The following is an 18,323-nucleotide window of genomic DNA, read 5'->3' on the forward strand; positions in this document are numbered from 1 at the left end:
CTCGTATCAGCTGGCTTTTTCATGTGTCTGCAGTCCTCTGGTGGCTCAGCCGGGACTTAGATATTCTGAAATGGCCTCACTTAAATGTCTGAGAGTAGTCCAGCTGTTGACTGGAGCAACAGGGGTAACTGGGTCAATTATCTTGCATTAACTCTGTCTAGTAGGCTCTACCGAGCTCACTCACATAGCAGTGGTAGGATATGAAGAGCAAAAGGGGAAGTCCCAATGGGTAAGTCTTTTCAAACCTCTCTTTACTTGGCTAATTCCCTTAGTCAAAACAAGTCACATGGCTAACTCAGATTCAAGGGATGAGGAAATAGGTTTTTTTTTTTTTTTTTTAATGAGAGGTGGGGGGAATTATAGATACTTTAATGTAATTGGAAAAAACACCAAAGCAAAGCCTCTGTCAAATAACACCATCTACTCTAGTGTTTCTGACACCTTTTAATATTTTGAAGCAAGAACTTTATGGAGTAATTGATAATTATTCAATTTTTCATCAATTCCTCAGTTTGGCCAGCTCCTCATTTATTTTGGTTGTATATATATGTTAGGTCAAGTGAATGATAATTTCGTTATTTTACAACTATTTTATATTAACAGAAGATCATTTTATTTACAAAGAACTCTAAAATTACTTTGATTACAGTTGAAGCATTTGTTTTTAAAATGAGAATGAATTACAGTTGAAACATTTGTTTTAAAATTGAGAATGAGAGGCCGGGCATGGTGGCTCACTCCTGTAATCCCAGCACTTTGGGAGGCCGAGGTGGGTGGATCACTTGAGGTCGGGAGTTCAAGACCAACCTGACCAACATGGAGAAACCCCGTCTCTACTAAAAATACAAAATTAGCCAGGCATGGTGGTACATGCCTGTAATCCCAGCTACTCGGGAGGCTGAGGCAGGAGAATTGCTTGAACCCAGGAGGCAGAGGTTGCGGTGAGCCGAGATTGTGCCATTGCACTCTAGCCTGGGCAAAAAGAGCAAAACTCCATCTCAAAAAAATAAAAAATAAAAATAAATAAAAAATAAAATTGAGAATGAGCTCATTGATAGGGAGAAATATATTCAAGTGGGCTTACTTGGCAAATATTTTTGACTATACAGATGACCTTATAAAAATAAATGAATTAGATTGTAGCATTAAAAGTAAAATAAAAACATGGAAAAATATATTTGCAAGTTATTTCTAAATGGATTAACTTGTGCAGCCTAAGAACAGACAATTATGCTTAAAAATTTCAAGACCTCATAAGTGGCATTATGGATACTGCTTATAAGCTACAAGTTATTTGGCAAAGCTTCTTCTCTTAAACTTTCAATGTAGAATAAAGAATTTCTGAAGTAGTGCACTCTATCCATTTATTGACTAGCAAAAATGTGATATAACTACTAACACCACAAAATTATTTTGAAGATTACTTCGGCTTAGACAACCTTAAAATTGAACTTTGAACTTGAATTTTATTTCCTATGACTTGCCAGTGTGGTGGAACTTACCAATAACTACTTATTAATACGAGATTGAAAAACTAAGTGTATGAATTTAACTCAGAGTCTTGGAGAAATGCAGTGATTCTTAACATAAGGTGTTGACTGGAAGTAGACATCCTTTATGTTGTGGGTCCTACATCGGTTCCTTATTAGACCTGTTCCAAACCTAAGGATTGGGTGACCTGTCTTACAGGGATAGGCACTTTCAATCAGGCTGCCCAGAAGGGGTACTTCTGCCTATAAGATAAAATCATCACTACAGGGTGGTCCTCGTGGCTTAGAAATAAAACAAGAGGAGATTAGACCCCAGAGGTTACACCAAGAGCTGGAGTTTAATCTGTTTAAAATGTCTAATTCAGTAATTAATTCATTAATCCCTTTAGACTTTCTAAGTATATGAGCTAAAATTAATTGTTAAAAATTTTATTTATTTATTTATTTTTTTGAGACGGAGTCTCACTCTGCCGCCCAGGCTGGAGTGCAGTGGCCGGATCTCAGCTCACTGCAAGCTCCGCCTCCCGGGTTTACGCCATTCTCCTGCCTCAGCCTCCCGAGTAGCTGGGACTACAGGCGCCCGCCACGTCGCCCGGCTAGTTTTTTTTTTTGTATTTTTTCGTAGAGACGGGGTTTCACCGTGTTAGCCAGGATAGTCTTGATCTCCTGACCTCGTGATCCGCCCGTCTCGGCCTCCCAAAGTGCTGGGTTTACAGGCTTGAGCCATCGCGCCCGACCTAATTGTTAAAAACTTTAAGCAACATTGAGTTGATTATAAACTACATTAGAACGAAAACTATTGATTTTATTCCAAATTTGAGTTATTTGCTTGCCATCACATTGATAACAAAGATTAAATACAATGATTATCTTTATATCAAAGAAATTTGAAAACTATAGAATTTTAGCCAATTCAAGAGTTTGTTTAAAAGCTCATTTTTATTTTTACTCACAGTAAAAATTCAAATAAATATATGATGGAGGAAACAGATGGAGAATGGAATTGCATAGTTATCACATTATTTGGCAGATATAGCATACCTTGTTTAAAAGAATGGTGAACATATTTGGAAATGCAAAAGCAAATGTGTCTATATAAAATAAAAAGGAAGACATTGTAGAAAATATGAACAATTATTATAATGTAACAGTTAATAGCTTGATTATATAAATAACTAAATAAAATACATAACATAAATACATAAAAGATCTAAAATAAAACTACTGAATCATAGATGAGTAAATGAATGCCATATGTATTTTACAAATGAAGAAATGCAACCAACAACATAAACTAAGTAAAAAATTATAACCAGCATTAGTAAATGAAGGCAGGCAATAAAAATAATCATGAGGTTTCACCTATCCAATCAACCTGAAAAGGGAGGGAAAAAAAACAAAGAGCAAATACAGTGAAATTGATATTTTCTTACGTTGTTGATGGCATTTTCAATATATATATATTTAATATAACATTTTACACGGACATTTTGTGAATATCTTTCAAATCTTAAAAAATGTTTGTATGCTTTATTTTTATTATACCACCTCTGGAAAGCTAGCACATAAATCTAACACAAACCGAGAAAAAAGTACATGTAGAAATTTGTTAATGTCAACAATTTTTATAATGTTAGAAAACTGAAAGCAATGTAAATGGCCAGACATATGAGTCTATTAAATTGTGTTATATGCTTTATAGCTATAAAGAACACCTTATAGACATTAAAACTGTTGGCTTTGAAATAATAGGAAATGAAAAAGTGCATACAAATGATATTCAAACTATGGACATTGCTATGTTAGAACAAAGCTAACTGTAATATTTTGATTTAAAATTAGCACTAGGAAATTGGTTAACTCTTTAAATATTCAAAGAAGGTTGATTCCATACCTCATATAATACAAGAAAATAAACTGAAATGACATCATATAATGTAACTGGGGAAAAAAAATAGAGCATAAAAGCTAGAAAAATATGGCACCATAACAATTGGGTTTTGGATGAAAAAATACTTGCTTAGCTTTAAAATGTTAAAGGAAAATATGTTGTTCATAAATATATTGGTGATATTTAAACTTCTAATTGTCAAATAAAAAGATGACTAAAATTAATGGTAAACATTAAAATGAAAAATATTTGAAACAGAATAAAATTAGAATTCTTAAAATAAGAGTAACAAAAAATTCATAAGTACATATGAGATTCCAGTAGGTAACTAAAGTAATCCACATAAAGGAGAAGAAATATCTAATGTAATCAGGAAAATATAAAAATATTGAGCTTAATATGAGTGAAAGAAATGTTAACTTGAAAATAAAACACTTCCCTTTATTTTTCAAATTAGGAAAGCTTAACTGGTTATGTACAACACAGGGAAAGGTAGGGCAAAATGGGCATTTACAAAAGCCTGAAGGTATTAACAACTGATATAGCTTTACTTGGAAAAAATTTGGCAACATATATCAAAATGTATAGTCTTTTGTTCAGTAATTTCATTTCTAAAAATCTGTGCTAAGGTAAAAACTTGAAATGTAGTTAAATAAAGATTTTGACACGACAAAGTTTATTGTAGCGGTATCTAACTGGAAATAATCATTGTGTCCAACATAAGGTTAATGATAAAGTAAATTCTAGTGTCTATATGATAGAATATTATAGAGCTTCTAAGAATCTGAATGTTTAAAGAAGCAAATGTAAACTGAAAATTAAAATAAATATTTAATATTTAATTGTTTTAATCTTTAAATATCATAGGAAATTAACAAATTCAACTGTTAAATTTCTAATGGTAGTTTTTTCTGAGTTTTATAATTACGGTAAAATTACACTGTATTCTCTCTGTTTTCTCCTCCCTTTATAGGTGGCTAGGATGAGTGAAACCTCATGATTACTTTTATTGCCTTCCTTCAACTGCTAATGAATAAAGTTCTAACTGTTGCATAGTTTTTGCTGTTGGTTGCATTTTTTCATTTCTAAATATTTTCTTTTTATTGTACACCATGCAATAATAGCTACTGCTTTATAATCATGTTTTTATAATTTGTTAATGTAGAATTATAATTGTTAGAGTACATTCATAAAGTCATAAAATGCCGTTCAAATATGTCTGCTGCTATTTTTACAGTACATTGTATCTTTGAACTACCATCATTTCTGCATTTGCATCTTTTGAATTTTTAGTTCCAGCTCCAATAGAAAAAGTGTCCTTTACAGGGCAAGTGATAATCTGTCAATATCAGTTAGTTGAGCCTCAATTTTTACATCACTTTCTTCCATCTTTGTGATAAAATATCAATTGGAACAGAAGGAATAGTATTATAGGGGATAACTAAAAGTAGCCAGTGCATATTATTAGTCCTTTATTCTCTTGAACATGGTTTTTAAAAATCAATATTACAAAGGCAACCCAACATAAACCTCTTCTCTGTTGTTCTTGACACTACACTGAAAAGAAAAAAAGAAGTACATGCAGGCATTGTTCAATCAGAATAAATAATTCATTCAAAAAGAATGCTATGCTGTGCACCAAACGCCTCTATAAATACAGGTACCTGGACAAGCAATATATTCTATGACAGTAGAAAATATACTACATTGCTTCCAAATGGGTGGTAACCATGATCTCTAGTAAAATAAATATCTGTGGCAAATGACACATACCTATTTAATGACACTTTGAGTTCATGTGAAGTTTGGCAGTGTAATAAAAGTCTTATCTCTTGCTTTCACTGTTATTGCACAGATTTAAACTGCTGTCTCAGAGGCAGTTTTACTATCTTTTTCAATCTACCCCATAAAAGTGAGACTTGATTTGCTTAGCATGAGAACAGATCAATAAAAGCTAAGTTATACAGCAGATTAGATCACTAACTCAGAGATCAAAGATGTTAAATACAACTTGTATAGAGAAGCTAGATCAAAAGTTGAGCTCAGACACACGGTACATATTTGCAGAGCTCAAAATAGCCTTCACTCTATACCAACAATTTACCTTCAGTCTTGTGATCATTTTGTGTTGAAGTAGTTTACAAATGGCTGACATTTTAAATATATAAATAATATATGCATATTTTAAAAGGGCTTTTTTGTATTGAATTTCTGAATTATTCCTCTAAGATAAAAGATGGAAGGAAAGAGTGTTCTCAAAAGCACTAAAAGTTCATTTTAGAAATAACTTACTAATATTAAATTTGTAAAGTTAGATTCTTTTCCACTGACAGCAAAATAACATGGTATAGAAACACAAGTCACTAAAATTATTATCTTCTAATTTTTATTTCATAGTAAATGTACACAGAATTGTTGAAATAAGAAAACTTGGCCCTTATTTCACAACTATGACCTTGTCAAATTGGTATCAAATGCACAACTGTTTAAATAATACAGGAAATGAAAAATTGTGTTTTACCTGCCATTCTCTCCTCACCATGTTTAAGCCCAATTAAGAATATGCATAGATACAAGCATAATGTATTCATTCATAAGCCTTTTAGCACATTAGGAGGGAAACAAATTAAAACAGGAGAAAAAAAAACACAACAACAGCAACAAAATCCTCAAACTATCACATCCCAATGTGAAAGTGCAATGGTCTTAAGCACTTTTTTTCCCCTGGGATATTCATAGTGCCTTAAATCTAACCCTACTATGTATGCTCATTCAAGTAAAACTTCAAAGCTTTTCTCATGGGAGGCCGTTCCCCACCTCACTTTCTTATTTTAAGCATCCCTTGATTCTGTCTTTGCTTCAGCATTGTGGTGCAACGTAAATGCTGCAGTTCATGGCAAAACGAGACCCAGCAAAATGAGGCCCAGTTGCCTCAGAAAGATCACCTGTCCCTCATTCATACATTGTCAAGTTCTCCACCGCCTTTAAACGCCAATTTGACATCCTGATCTGCTGTGCCTTCCATTGTCTCTCCAAGAAAATCTGCGTCCAAAATGTGAGAAACATTAATATTGAAATACAAAGAAGCAAAAATGAAAACAAATATTACCCATAATCATAAAGACCCACAATAATGATGCTTAACTTTTCAGTGTTTTTCTTTTTATACATATCTTCCTTTTTAATCACAATACACACTGTCTCTAATTTGACAAAAATGGCAAGATAATTAACAATGCTTATATTTATAACATGCATATGTATGTATTTGTAAAGTTGTTTACACATTTTAAACACACACAGGTATTTTAACATTGTTAAATATACACTGTTATTTTTGGAAAAGTTTGTAAAAAATACTAAATTCCCACATATATTTATTACTCAGCAGAAAGACTTTCTTTTTACAAAAATTGCCAAATTGTGTCTAAACATATTTAAAAGCATGATATATCACAGTTAAATGATTATTATTAATAAAATAACTATCCTTTAAAATGAGAAAACTTTAATGATGCTTTACTTTAAGAAAACAATGAAAATACCAATATTTTGATTTTTTTTTTTAAACTGAAATTTTAAATTGCAATGAGCCAATGTCTTTGTAGTGCATTAATGCTTTGTGGTGGAAAATATGACAGAATGTTAATAACATTCATTTAATAGAGAACATAATCAAAATTCTGATATCAGTGATTACATTTATTTTTATATTTTAACACAATTGTCAGTTGTTTACATTATCATTAACTTTTTTAAAGTACCTTAGGTATTTTTATGTGAAATATGTAGATATTTTCTGTAAGCAGAGAATCGGACTTGCATTGTTGCTTCTTGCACATAGGTTTCATACATCTGGGTGATTTCTTGGGAAAAATGGTAATGCAGAAATGTGAGGAAATTATTATGTGATAATTATTAAAAATAAAAGAGCCTTAGGTTTTTAGTTTTCTCTTAACAAAATTTGGTTTTACAAATTATGATCAAACGGTATTTGTTATTAGTAACTGTCTTTTGAGTTTCTCATACTTGCATTAAAATCTAAGGCTCACTAAATATCCATTGTTTCAATAAAGTCAATCTATTTACTAAGAAGATCCATGTTTAGAAAAAGGAAACACAATACCAAAGAAGGAAACACCCAAGACGAATCTTTATTATCTTATGTAAACTGAGTGTAAGTAGCTGATGTTGGAATTGAATCTGCCAGGCAGTGATCATGATGCCAAATTATGGTTGTTTCACACATACATTTTAGACTAAATCCTGCCACAGAGATGGGATATGAAATTCTAAGAATTGTCAGTTAGGTTTTCATTATTTCTTTTAACTCTTAAGCTCTTTTCCTAAGGCAAACACATAATTGATATAATCAAAATCCTTTTTTGCTTGATTACATTTAAATATTTTGTTCTTTTTTTCATCACTATAACCAGGTCTCATTACTGTCCATAAAAATAGTTAGTTTGATAATGTAATTCATTTTCCACCTTGTCTGCTTACTAACAACCTTGATTTTCTTTTAGTATTTTGGTAAAAATAACTATACATAAGTATGTACCTGTATTTTTTGTGATAAAAAATTTTACTTTCTAAGTTAGAAATGTTATTCCTTCTGTTTAATAATGGTGGACATGAACATAATGAATACATTTCCTGGGCATAATCTTTCATTCTAAATCTAAAGGCTTTCAAAGTGGTAGTAGATGGTAGTCATCCTGATGTGATTGCAGAAGGGAGATGGTTTCACAAAAGGATTGAATTTTTAAGTATGAAGAGATCAGGAACAAATACAATATGCAAACATTTCCAGATACTTTTTTGTGTACAGAAAATTAAAGTTAAATTTTGATTTCTGTATTTTTGTTACACACAATCCATGCCAAGTAATTTTGAAATTGCCCTTCTATTTGAATTTGGATTGAAAAATATAAATGACATCAATCTACATTGTTTTAGAGGTATTTAAATATTTAATTAAAAACTAATAGGCCATATTTTAGTTATTCTGAGGTTATAAGATATGGAATAAAAATATATACATGAAACTTCTTTATCTGAAACTTTTATTGCTAACTCTGAAAGATAGCTTTTTCCTACTGTTTCTCTTTAACCAGATTAGATAAGGATACTATGTAATCTAAAAGTGAAGAACTCATATTTAAGATCATTAAATAAAATGTATCATCTAATTTATAAACTATGTTTGACACACTATTGGGGAATCCTGTCCATCCTCAATTTTGCTTCTCTACCAAAGTGAAGGGTGAGAATTTGTAAAGCAGTGATAAAAATATTTTTGTTTTTGTAGATAGACAAATAATGTAGACTCAAAGTTCAAAAACCTAAGTAATTAAATGGCTGATTTGAAAAAATTAGAGAGAAAAGGAATAGTGTTTCCAGCACTCAAGACCAATGATGGCTAGAGAGAATAAGCTGGGTCTTTAGAACTCTCAATTACGTGATAACAGTCAAGATATTACTTTTAAGTTTTTCTCTGTCTTTTCATAAGAAACAAAAATCAGCTTCAAATTTGAAAAGTAATCTCTTTATTCTTTATGCTGCTGATGAAATCCCAAAATTGAAAACTATAAGAGAGCAATGTCTATATTTCCTTTTATGAGTTGCATTTAACCTAATGTGTCTCTTCTATAATTTAGACCCAGAATGTGAGATACAGCTACATTAGACAATTAAAGCTAAATTGAATGAGAGAAATGAATAAGAGTCTGAGAGGAGTTGGTAGGGTGAGATTCGAATCTAGCACACATACAAAGGACAGAAATTAGAAGATCAAAGGAGGTACACAGAAACTTGTGCTTAGCAAATAGATTGTGAATATCCCAGGGGATTTCTTGAAAAAACTATAAGAAATTTTTATAAAATTTGTGATCGTGTGATAAAGATCTCAATAACGAATCCAGTAACTAACAATCAATTGCACTTAATTTAAACAACAAATTGTCAGAGGCGTTTGAACCAGAACAACTCCATCTCAAATAGGGGCTGGATAAAGTAAGGCTGAGACCTACCGGGCTGCATTCCCATGCGGTTAGGCATTCTAAGTCACAGGATGAGATAGGTCATCACAAGACACAGGTCATAAAGATCTTGCTGATAAAATAGGTTGCAGTAAAGAAGCTGGCCAAAACCCAACAAAACCAAGATGGCGATGAGCGTGTCCTCTGGTCTTCTTCACTATACACTTCCACCAGCGCCATGACAGCTTACAAATGCCATGGCAACGTCAGGAAGTCACCGTATATGGTCTAAAATGGGGAGGCATAAATAATCCACCCCTTGTTTAGCATACAATCAAGAAATAATTATAAAAACGAGCATCCAGCAGCCCTTGGGACTGCTCTGCCTATGGAGTAACCATCCTTTTATTTCTTTGCTTTTTTTTTTTTTTTTTTTTTTGAGACGGAGTCTCGCTCTGTCGCCCAGGCTGGAGTGCAGTGGCCGGATCTCAGCTCACTGCAAGCTCCGCCTCCCGGGTTCACGCCATTCTCCTGCCTCAGCCTCCCGAGTTGCTGGGATTACAGGCGCCCGCCTCCTCGCCCGGCCAGTTTTTTTTGTGTTTTTTTAGTAGAGACGGAGTTTCACCGCGTTAGTCAAGATGGTCTCTATCTCCTGACCTCGTGATCCGCCCGTCTCGGCCTTCCAAAGTGCTGGGATTACAGGCGTGAGCCACCGCGCCCGGCCTCCTTTGCTTTCTTAATAAACTTGCTTTCACTTTATGGACCTGCCCTGAATTCTTTCTTGTGCGAGATCCCAGAACCCTCTCTTGGGGTTTAGATCAAGACCACTTTCCAGTAACAAAATCATATTTCATAAAGATAATTTTGAATAAACCGTAAATTGACACAGAAAACTAAAGAAAAATAGTAATATGTTACATGTTGGAATGAAATGTGAATGAAACATAAATGTTTACAAAGCTGAGTTTTGATAACTGAATTCACAGATATAGCCTTGGGATATAAACCAATACCTTTCAGCATTAAATTCATACCAAATGTGATCTTTTACAAACGTAGGAAATTTAGTTATCTAATTAGGAATGACAGCAAGTGACTGAACTCATTAAGCAGGAACTCCATGAGCAATTTGCCTCATTAAAGGTTTGCAGTTTTATATCTGCAACAAATGTATTCAGTACCTATTTTAAATAATAAAGAACGAAAATCAAGGTTAATTGACATTTTAATAGAAAGCATATCAATTAAAATTATCTACAAAAAAAGGCTCCTCCTAAAACAATTACTGTTAGAAGTCTTTCATTGTCAACTTGAAGAAACAAGATGGAGCTGAATTTGATAGCAACATAACGTTTGGGAAATTTGGCATAGGCCCTCAATCTTCATCAGCTACACAGAGCATTTGGATTAATTCACTACTGTTATTATCAATGTTATGATTTATTTATTTCATTAATGTTATATGTTAATAGTTTTGCAATGTGCTATGTTATTTCACATTTTTTTCCATTGTCCTGTGCTATAAAATGAGAAAATGTATTATACATGGTACTAAATAATCTATTTGAAATCATAGTTCTGCCGATGGCCATCTTTTCCTTGTATCTTCAAATTGTCTTGCTTCTGTGTGTCTCTGTGTCCTAATCTGTCTTCTTATAAAGACAGCAATCATTTGGATTAGGGCCCACCCATAAAACTGACTTCATTTTACCTTAGTTACCACTTCAAAGCTCCTATCTTCAAATACAGTTACATTCTGAGATACTAAGGGTTAAGACTTCAACATATGACTTTTAGGGAACACGATTGAGTCTATAATAGAAATAGGTATAGAAACAGAGAATGTCTAGATTGTTCTCTTGTATTTTTTTCAGAAGTCTTAAAGAAATATTCCTCATCTCAAGCATTTCACCTTTGTGTGTAATATACGATAATAAAACACTAAACACCACTGTTTAAAAAATCTGTATGCCGTGCCCCTCTTCCTCAGTCACTGAGGATGATTATGAGGTAATATGCTAAGAGAGGTGACATATTACCCTACAGTTAGAAAGAGAATTATCCCTTTCTTCATCCAGAGCAAACTTAATTCTGTCAACGGAGCCATATAGATTGGCAAAATATGAGAGTGCACGTGAATCAAATAAGAAAATCAATGCATTTCTTTTAAATCCTAAGTATGGCTTCAACTATTAATGTTCCAGAAATATATTATTTGCCTTTTCATCAATTCACACTTGTCTTTGTCCCTGCATAATTTATACATATAAAAGGATAAGAGTGTAGCTATTTTCCTAAAGCTGTGTTGTCCAAGTGCGTACCACAGGTACAAAATGTTTCCTTTTTTCCTCTCCTGTTGTTTCAACGCTACTTAATGACAAAAACTGAATACCAAGGACAATCATGAGCACTTAAGGCCCAATTCATAAAAAAAAGATTCAAGGCATTTATGCACAAATGTTGCTACTTTCATATGGAAACAAGGTACATAAAGAATTCTCCTTTGTGATTCATAAACCCTCTTTAAGGTAATTTTGTTGCTCAGTTTTGTACCTCAGGAGAGCAAAACCCCAAAAGAGAGAGGTAGGAAAGAAAAGAAAACCTACAGATATACTTATGGTCCTATTTGCATAAAAAACCACAGAAAGCCTTTTATGCAATATTAATTAAACATGTATTAGACAGTGATGTGTGGATTGTATAGTCATTACCCACTTTAGTCAAGATTATAAAATATCCACAGTAAACATTTTAAAACACATACACAGCTCTCTCTCTCTCTCTCTCTCTCTCTCTCTCTTTGTCGCACACACACACACACACACACACATCAGACAGGTCTAGCATCTTTATCATTCTCAGTTGATTGGCCCACATATATTCCAAGAGGATGAAGTGCTGGTATAAATACCCAGATTTGATGTCCACTCTTTTTATTGTTTACCTTGGAAAGTCAGAGGTTGAAAATTTTCCCCATAATTTGCTTAGAATATGTCCGAGTATAAAGGTTATTGAGTCTGATGTTTGCCTTCTATGAATGCTAACGCTTTAGATGCATTCAAGGAGATTAGAAACAAGTGATATGACTGACAGAAAGGATTTTAAGCATTGTGCTTGTGCACCTGTTCTGCTTCTTTCCCACTTCATGCCCTATCTTCACCCCTTTACACTGTGGGAACCATCCTCAGCCTTAGCAGTTCTGTCCCATGCCCTAGGAGAATAAACTTGCTGGTTGACTCCCCATTAGGTTAAGCCAATGGAAAGACTGGGGAAAAAAAATGAGGGGCAGAAGGAGAAAGAGATTGGAATCTTTCTTCCCCACTCCTTCCTGCTTTAACACTGTGACTCTTGTCTCTGTCTCTCCATGACCAGTTCTCCTGTGGGTGGCACTCCTCTGTGGCTCAGCTCTCTCTGAGCTCTGGGAACACCACTTCCTTCCCTTGTCCTCCTGAACCTTGAGGGTGGAGACAGTTTTTTTTCTGCTGCTAGTTTGGGAGTGCCTCTTCATCTCTTCTTTATTCCCTCAATCTTGTTACTTTAGAAATAGTCCTCTCTCAGAGTTTTCATGGAAACTGTAAATAATAGACATCCAAGATGTTATGTTTCTAATTAATTTTTATTCTTGTATGGCTAGTGCATGATTAGTGCATAATTGCCTCTATTGTTTTAATTTTGTATGATTTATATGGTCAACTTTATGTCCAATCTATAAGAGGCCCTCATTCTATAGCACTTGAGCCACAATTATATAGTACTTAGGTTAGGGGCTATCAATCTTTGAGTTAGCAATGAAGAGTTTGATAATGATAATGTTTAACATGCTGTACTTGGCAATTAGATGGGGCAAAAATTTATTCAAATAATAAAACCGTATTGATTGACTATAGTTGTAAAGCATTTAACAAGGACAATAGGTGAATAAGATGCTATACTTAGATATTAATATAAACACTATTAATAATAATAATGATAACAACATCAACAACTACCACCATAAGAACCATAGCTAATACCAGCAAAGGTTTTATTTTTGCCAGGCACTGAGGCTTTATCTTATTTGAACATAACATACCCATATGAGGTAAGTAGAATAGTATAATTTTCATCCTTTTACAGTGATGAATTAACTGAAGCTTAAAGAAGTTATAAAAGTTGTCCAAGGTTACTCAGTAGATAAGTAGCAGGTTGCTACTTATGCCTACAACAGTTTTAATTTCAAAACCGAGTTCTTCTTTTTTTTTTAGACAGAGTCTTACTCTGTCACCCAGGCTGGACAAAACCAAGTTCTTAACCACCATACCATCATGACTACACTTAAAAAACATAATCATTTTTGGAATTTTCATTGAATTTTTATAAATGATTTTTTCTAGGAGGACTTTTTTTCCTTATTGATTTATAAAAGTCTTATACACTTTATGGTTATTAAAGTCATTGCCCTATCTGTGGTAAATATTAGTTCCAGGTTTTTCAGTCTTCTCCTTCTTCCTCCTCCTCCTCCTCCACCTCCTCCTCTTCCTCCTCCTCTTCCTCCTCCTCCTCCTCTGCCGCTGCTGCTGCTGCTGCTGCTTCTGCTGCTGCTGCTGCTGCTGCTTCTTCTTCTCCTTCTTCTTCTTCTTCTTCTTCTTCTTCTTCTTCTTCTTCTTCTTCTTCTTCTTCTTCTTCTTCTTCTTCTTCTTCTTCTTCTTCTTCTTCTTCATTATTTCCTTCTTCTTCATATTATAATTATATTATTTTTACTATTTTAGAGATGGGATCTTGCTCTGTTGCACTGGTGCAATCCTAGCTCACTATAGCCTCAAATTCCTAGGCTCAAGTGATCCTCCTACCTCAGCCTCCAGCTGGGACACAGGCATGCACCACCACATCTGGCTCATTTTATTTTATTTTTTTTAGAGACAGGAAGCTTGCTATGTTGCAAAGGCTGGTCTTGAACTCCTGACCTCAAAAGATCTTCTTTTCTCAGTCTCCTGAGTAGTTGAGATTACAGGCATGAGCCACTCTGCCTGGTATTAGTCATATTAATCTTTACTAAGTAGTTATTTCCATGGCTTTTGTGCTAGGAAAATTCTTTTTTTTTTTTTTTTTTTTTTTGTGAGACAGAGTTTTGCTCTTGTTGCCCAGGTTGGCGTGCAATGGCTCCACCTTGGCTCTCTGCAGCTCCGCCTCCTGGGTTCATGCAATTCTCCTGCCTCAGCCTCTGCAGTAGCTCGGATTACAGGCATGCACCACCACCCCTGGCTAATTTTGTATTTTTAGTAGAAATGGGGTTTCTCCATGTTGGTCAGGCTGGTCGCAAACTCCCGACCTCAGGTGATCTGCTCACCTTGATCTCCCAAAGTGTTGGGATTACAGGCCTGAGCCACTGTGCCCAGCCATGAAAAATTCTTAACCACTTGAAAATTGCTTAAATAGTACCCATATTTATATGCCATGGGATTTTTATGTTTAATTGTTTTATTTCTGTGGAATTGATTTGCCTGTGTAGTAAGACAGATACCTGACTAGATTTTTTTTCAATAGTCAATTTTCAAACTTTAACTATTCTGTCTCTTTCATAAACATCATTTCACCTTTTTGCTCAAAGGAAATGTGGCTATTCCCTGAGGACACTTCTCCTGAAGACCTATTAAGTAATGGATGTTTACTTCCCAAACATCTCATGTGGTTTAGATGTCCTTGATCCTTAATATTACTTTTAGATCATTCTTCTTATCTCCTTAAAGGCATCCAGCTCACATCTTATGTCATAAAATTACTTCACCCACAATCCTTTCTTTTGCAATTACCTACAGAATTCTGGGTCACTCCCTTTAATTGCTTAAGGCAATTGTTTCTACTTGCTCTTCTCTCTTCAGACTTCAAATATCTTCTCCCCAAAGTCATGCTTAACTCTTTACCTTGCATCTCAACTCAGCTAGAAAATTAAATCAATTAGAAGCCAATTGTACATACTGTCACTACTATCTACCCACTCTCCTGCAACTGTACCTTCTTACTTATTAAAGATGAATCATTCAAGAGCCTAGCAAAAGCCAACCCTGCCATTATATCTTATCCCCGCTTACTTCTCAAGGACATTGCTCTAGAAAGATTCCCTTCCATTTTTTGCATCATCATCATTTTTATACTTTTTATTAGAATTTCCCCCAAAACCCTGCAAAGTTACTATTATTTATCTCAGATTAAAACAACAAAACAACATCTCATCACCCTACTTTTTCTCCAGTTACTGACTATTCTTGCCTTCCTTTTAGAATAAACCTGCTATTACAAAGGTCCATATTCACTATCTTCGATTTTTCTAGCCCTGTTAACTCTTATACTCATTCCAGTCATGTTTTTGTCTCTACCACAATATTTCAGCAGCTTTTACCTAGATTGCTAATGATCAAAGCAATGTTAACTCTAGTGTTCAATCCTTTGTTCCTAACTTATTTGATCCATTGGCAGCATTTGTTTCAACTGACACACTATACACTCCCAGTGGATTTTCTGTGCCTTATATGCTGTCTTGCCATTTCCACCTGATCTTCCAGTCCAGTAAACATTATGATATTCTCAGGGCTTAGTCTACTGATGCTTTCTTTTTCTTCCCCTAAATCTAGTTTTAAATACCATCCATATACTGATGAATTACAAACTAAGTCAAAACTGGATTTTCCCTTTGTATCCCAAATCTGAATACCTGTGTATTTAACTGCCTTCAAGACATCTCCACATATATATCAAAAAATATTCAAACTTAAAGAACCCAGAATTTATCTTCCAACCATCCCTCCAAATACTCATTTCAGCATCCTTCCTAAGTACTTTGAAACTTTAACCAACTTAAACTTCATAACAACTCTATAAAATAAGCATGATTATGCCTCAACTTTATGGATAAAGAAATGGAGGCAGTAAGAGATAACTGACTTGCCCAAGGCCACGCAAGTGACTAAGAATTGCAAAGCCAATGAGTCTGGCTCCAGAGACTATGAGCTTAATCACTACAGTGTGCCATCGCCTGTGTTTTCTGGCTTCCAAACCTGGGAATCCTCCTTTACTCATCCTGACCATTTTCATAAAATTCTTCAGCAAATCCTGCTAGCTCTAATTTGAAATGTCTGGATGTAATCAGAATCTGATTGCTTTCTCAACATTTCTCTCGCAGCCACCTTTGTCCCAGCCACAATCATGTCTGCTCCGTATTATTGAAAGAGCCCCCAATTGGTCTTCCTGCTTCTTCTGTTACCGCTCTGCTATAGATATTAATACTCCTTTGCTTGGACCTTTGCAATAGCTTCATTGTTTCAGGGTAGATATCCACATTTTTACAGCAGTCTAAAATGGCACTGCGTATTCTCTACATACCTAACCCACTCATTCTCATTTCCTCTGACCTCTTTTGAAACATCTCTCCTTGCTCACTCTATTCCAGCTACACTGGCTTCCTAATTTTCTTCAAACACTCCAGAAATGCTTACATCTTGTTTTTTTTTTTTTTACTTGCCATTCTCAAATATTCTCATGGCTCATTTTCTAGACACCTTTAGACATTTCTCAAGTTTCACGATTTTTAAGGATTTCTTGGGCCATTTATTTAAAATGTCTCCTCCCCCAATAACCTCCATTTTTTTCCTGCTTTTTTTTTTTCTCTATACCATAACACATGGTATCTTTTACTGATGAATTTCATTTATGAGAATGAAATTCTCCCCCTCCCTCCATTGAAATGTACGTTAAACAAGGACATTTTCGGCTTAGTTCCCTACTATGTCTCAGCTCTTATACTGGTGCCTAGCATGTAGTGAGTGCTAAATCAGTCTTTCTTGAAAGTATGACAAATAGACTTTCTCACTGTTATTTCTTGTTTCTTCTAGATTATTTTAAATCCTTTTATGTAATTAAGATATATTTCAAGAAAAATTAATATCTTGGGTCTTTGCCACACAATTTTAATTGCAGTTTTTCAAATATATTTCATTATTGCAAGTCCTCTCTGATGTCCTTCATGTTGCTTACAACAGATAGGCTTTTCTTGTCTGGGACTCCCATGCTTCTGTTGGAACCACAAGCTCTTTATTATTTCTTCTGTCTTTAAAATCATGGGCTCACTGCATCTTTTAAATTCTATTATTTAAAAATTATTCTCCTCTCTCAATTTGCTTGAGTTGTTACCTCATTTTCTTACTATCTACTTACTGCTAAAATCACTTAAATTTTAAATTTTACTTGTATCCCTAGCATTCTACCAAAAGGAAACTTTCTCTTTTTTCTTTTTCTTTTTCTTTTCTTTTTTTTTTTTTTTTTTTTTTTTTTTTTTGAGACAGAGTCTCACTGTCACCAGGACTGGAGTACAATGGCTTATCTCAGCTCACTGCAACCTCCGCCTCCCAGGTTCACTTATTCTCCTCCCTCAGCTTCCTGAGTAGCTAGGATTATAGGTGTATACCACCACACCAGGCTAATTTTTTTGTATTTTTATTAGAGACGGGGTTTCACTATTTTGGCCAGACTGATCTCAAACTTTTGACCTCATGATTCCTCCTCCTCGCCCTCCCAAAGTGCTAGGATTACAGATGTGCACCACCGCTCCCGGACAAAAGTGAACTTTCTTAATCAAGCTATCAATGACCTACAGGCTACAATATGTAATGAACTGTTTTAATTTCCAGCCTTAATTCAGCAATAATCCTCAGAATTTGGTTTTCTCTCTTTCTTCTGAAACATTCTCCACTCTGAGCTTCTGCAAGGGCATGTGTTTCTGGTTTTCCTCTGACCTCACTGGTTCTCCAATTTTGGGCTCTTTTTCTGATTTTTCTTCCTCTCCTTCATAGGGTTGCTCAGGATTTGATTAATTGGGGCACTTTTCTTCTTAATTGCATTATACAAATAGGTGATCAAGGATACTTTCATGAATTCAAATATTATCACTCTTTTTTTGTTGTTGTTTGTGTTTGGTGGGAGGGGGCAGTG

General features: G+C 34.4%; 1 long non-coding RNA gene across 1 annotated transcript; it reads right to left on the bottom strand.

Moving 5' to 3' along the window:
* Window positions 1–4,694: 4,694 nt before the first annotated feature.
* LOC105499352 (uncharacterized) lies at window positions 4,695–9,552 on the bottom strand. Its single transcript, XR_011624297.1, has 4 exons — window positions 9,414–9,552; window positions 7,146–7,247; window positions 6,344–6,423; window positions 4,695–4,938 (listed from the first exon to the last, which is right to left on the bottom strand). It is a non-coding gene; the product is annotated as an uncharacterized lncRNA (long non-coding RNA).
* Between the last annotated feature and the right edge of the window lie 8,771 nt (window positions 9,553–18,323).

Source organism: Macaca nemestrina, chromosome 6 (assembly GCF_043159975.1).
Source record: "Macaca nemestrina isolate mMacNem1 chromosome 6, mMacNem.hap1, whole genome shotgun sequence".
Lineage (NCBI taxonomy): Eukaryota > Metazoa > Chordata > Mammalia > Primates > Cercopithecidae > Macaca > Macaca nemestrina.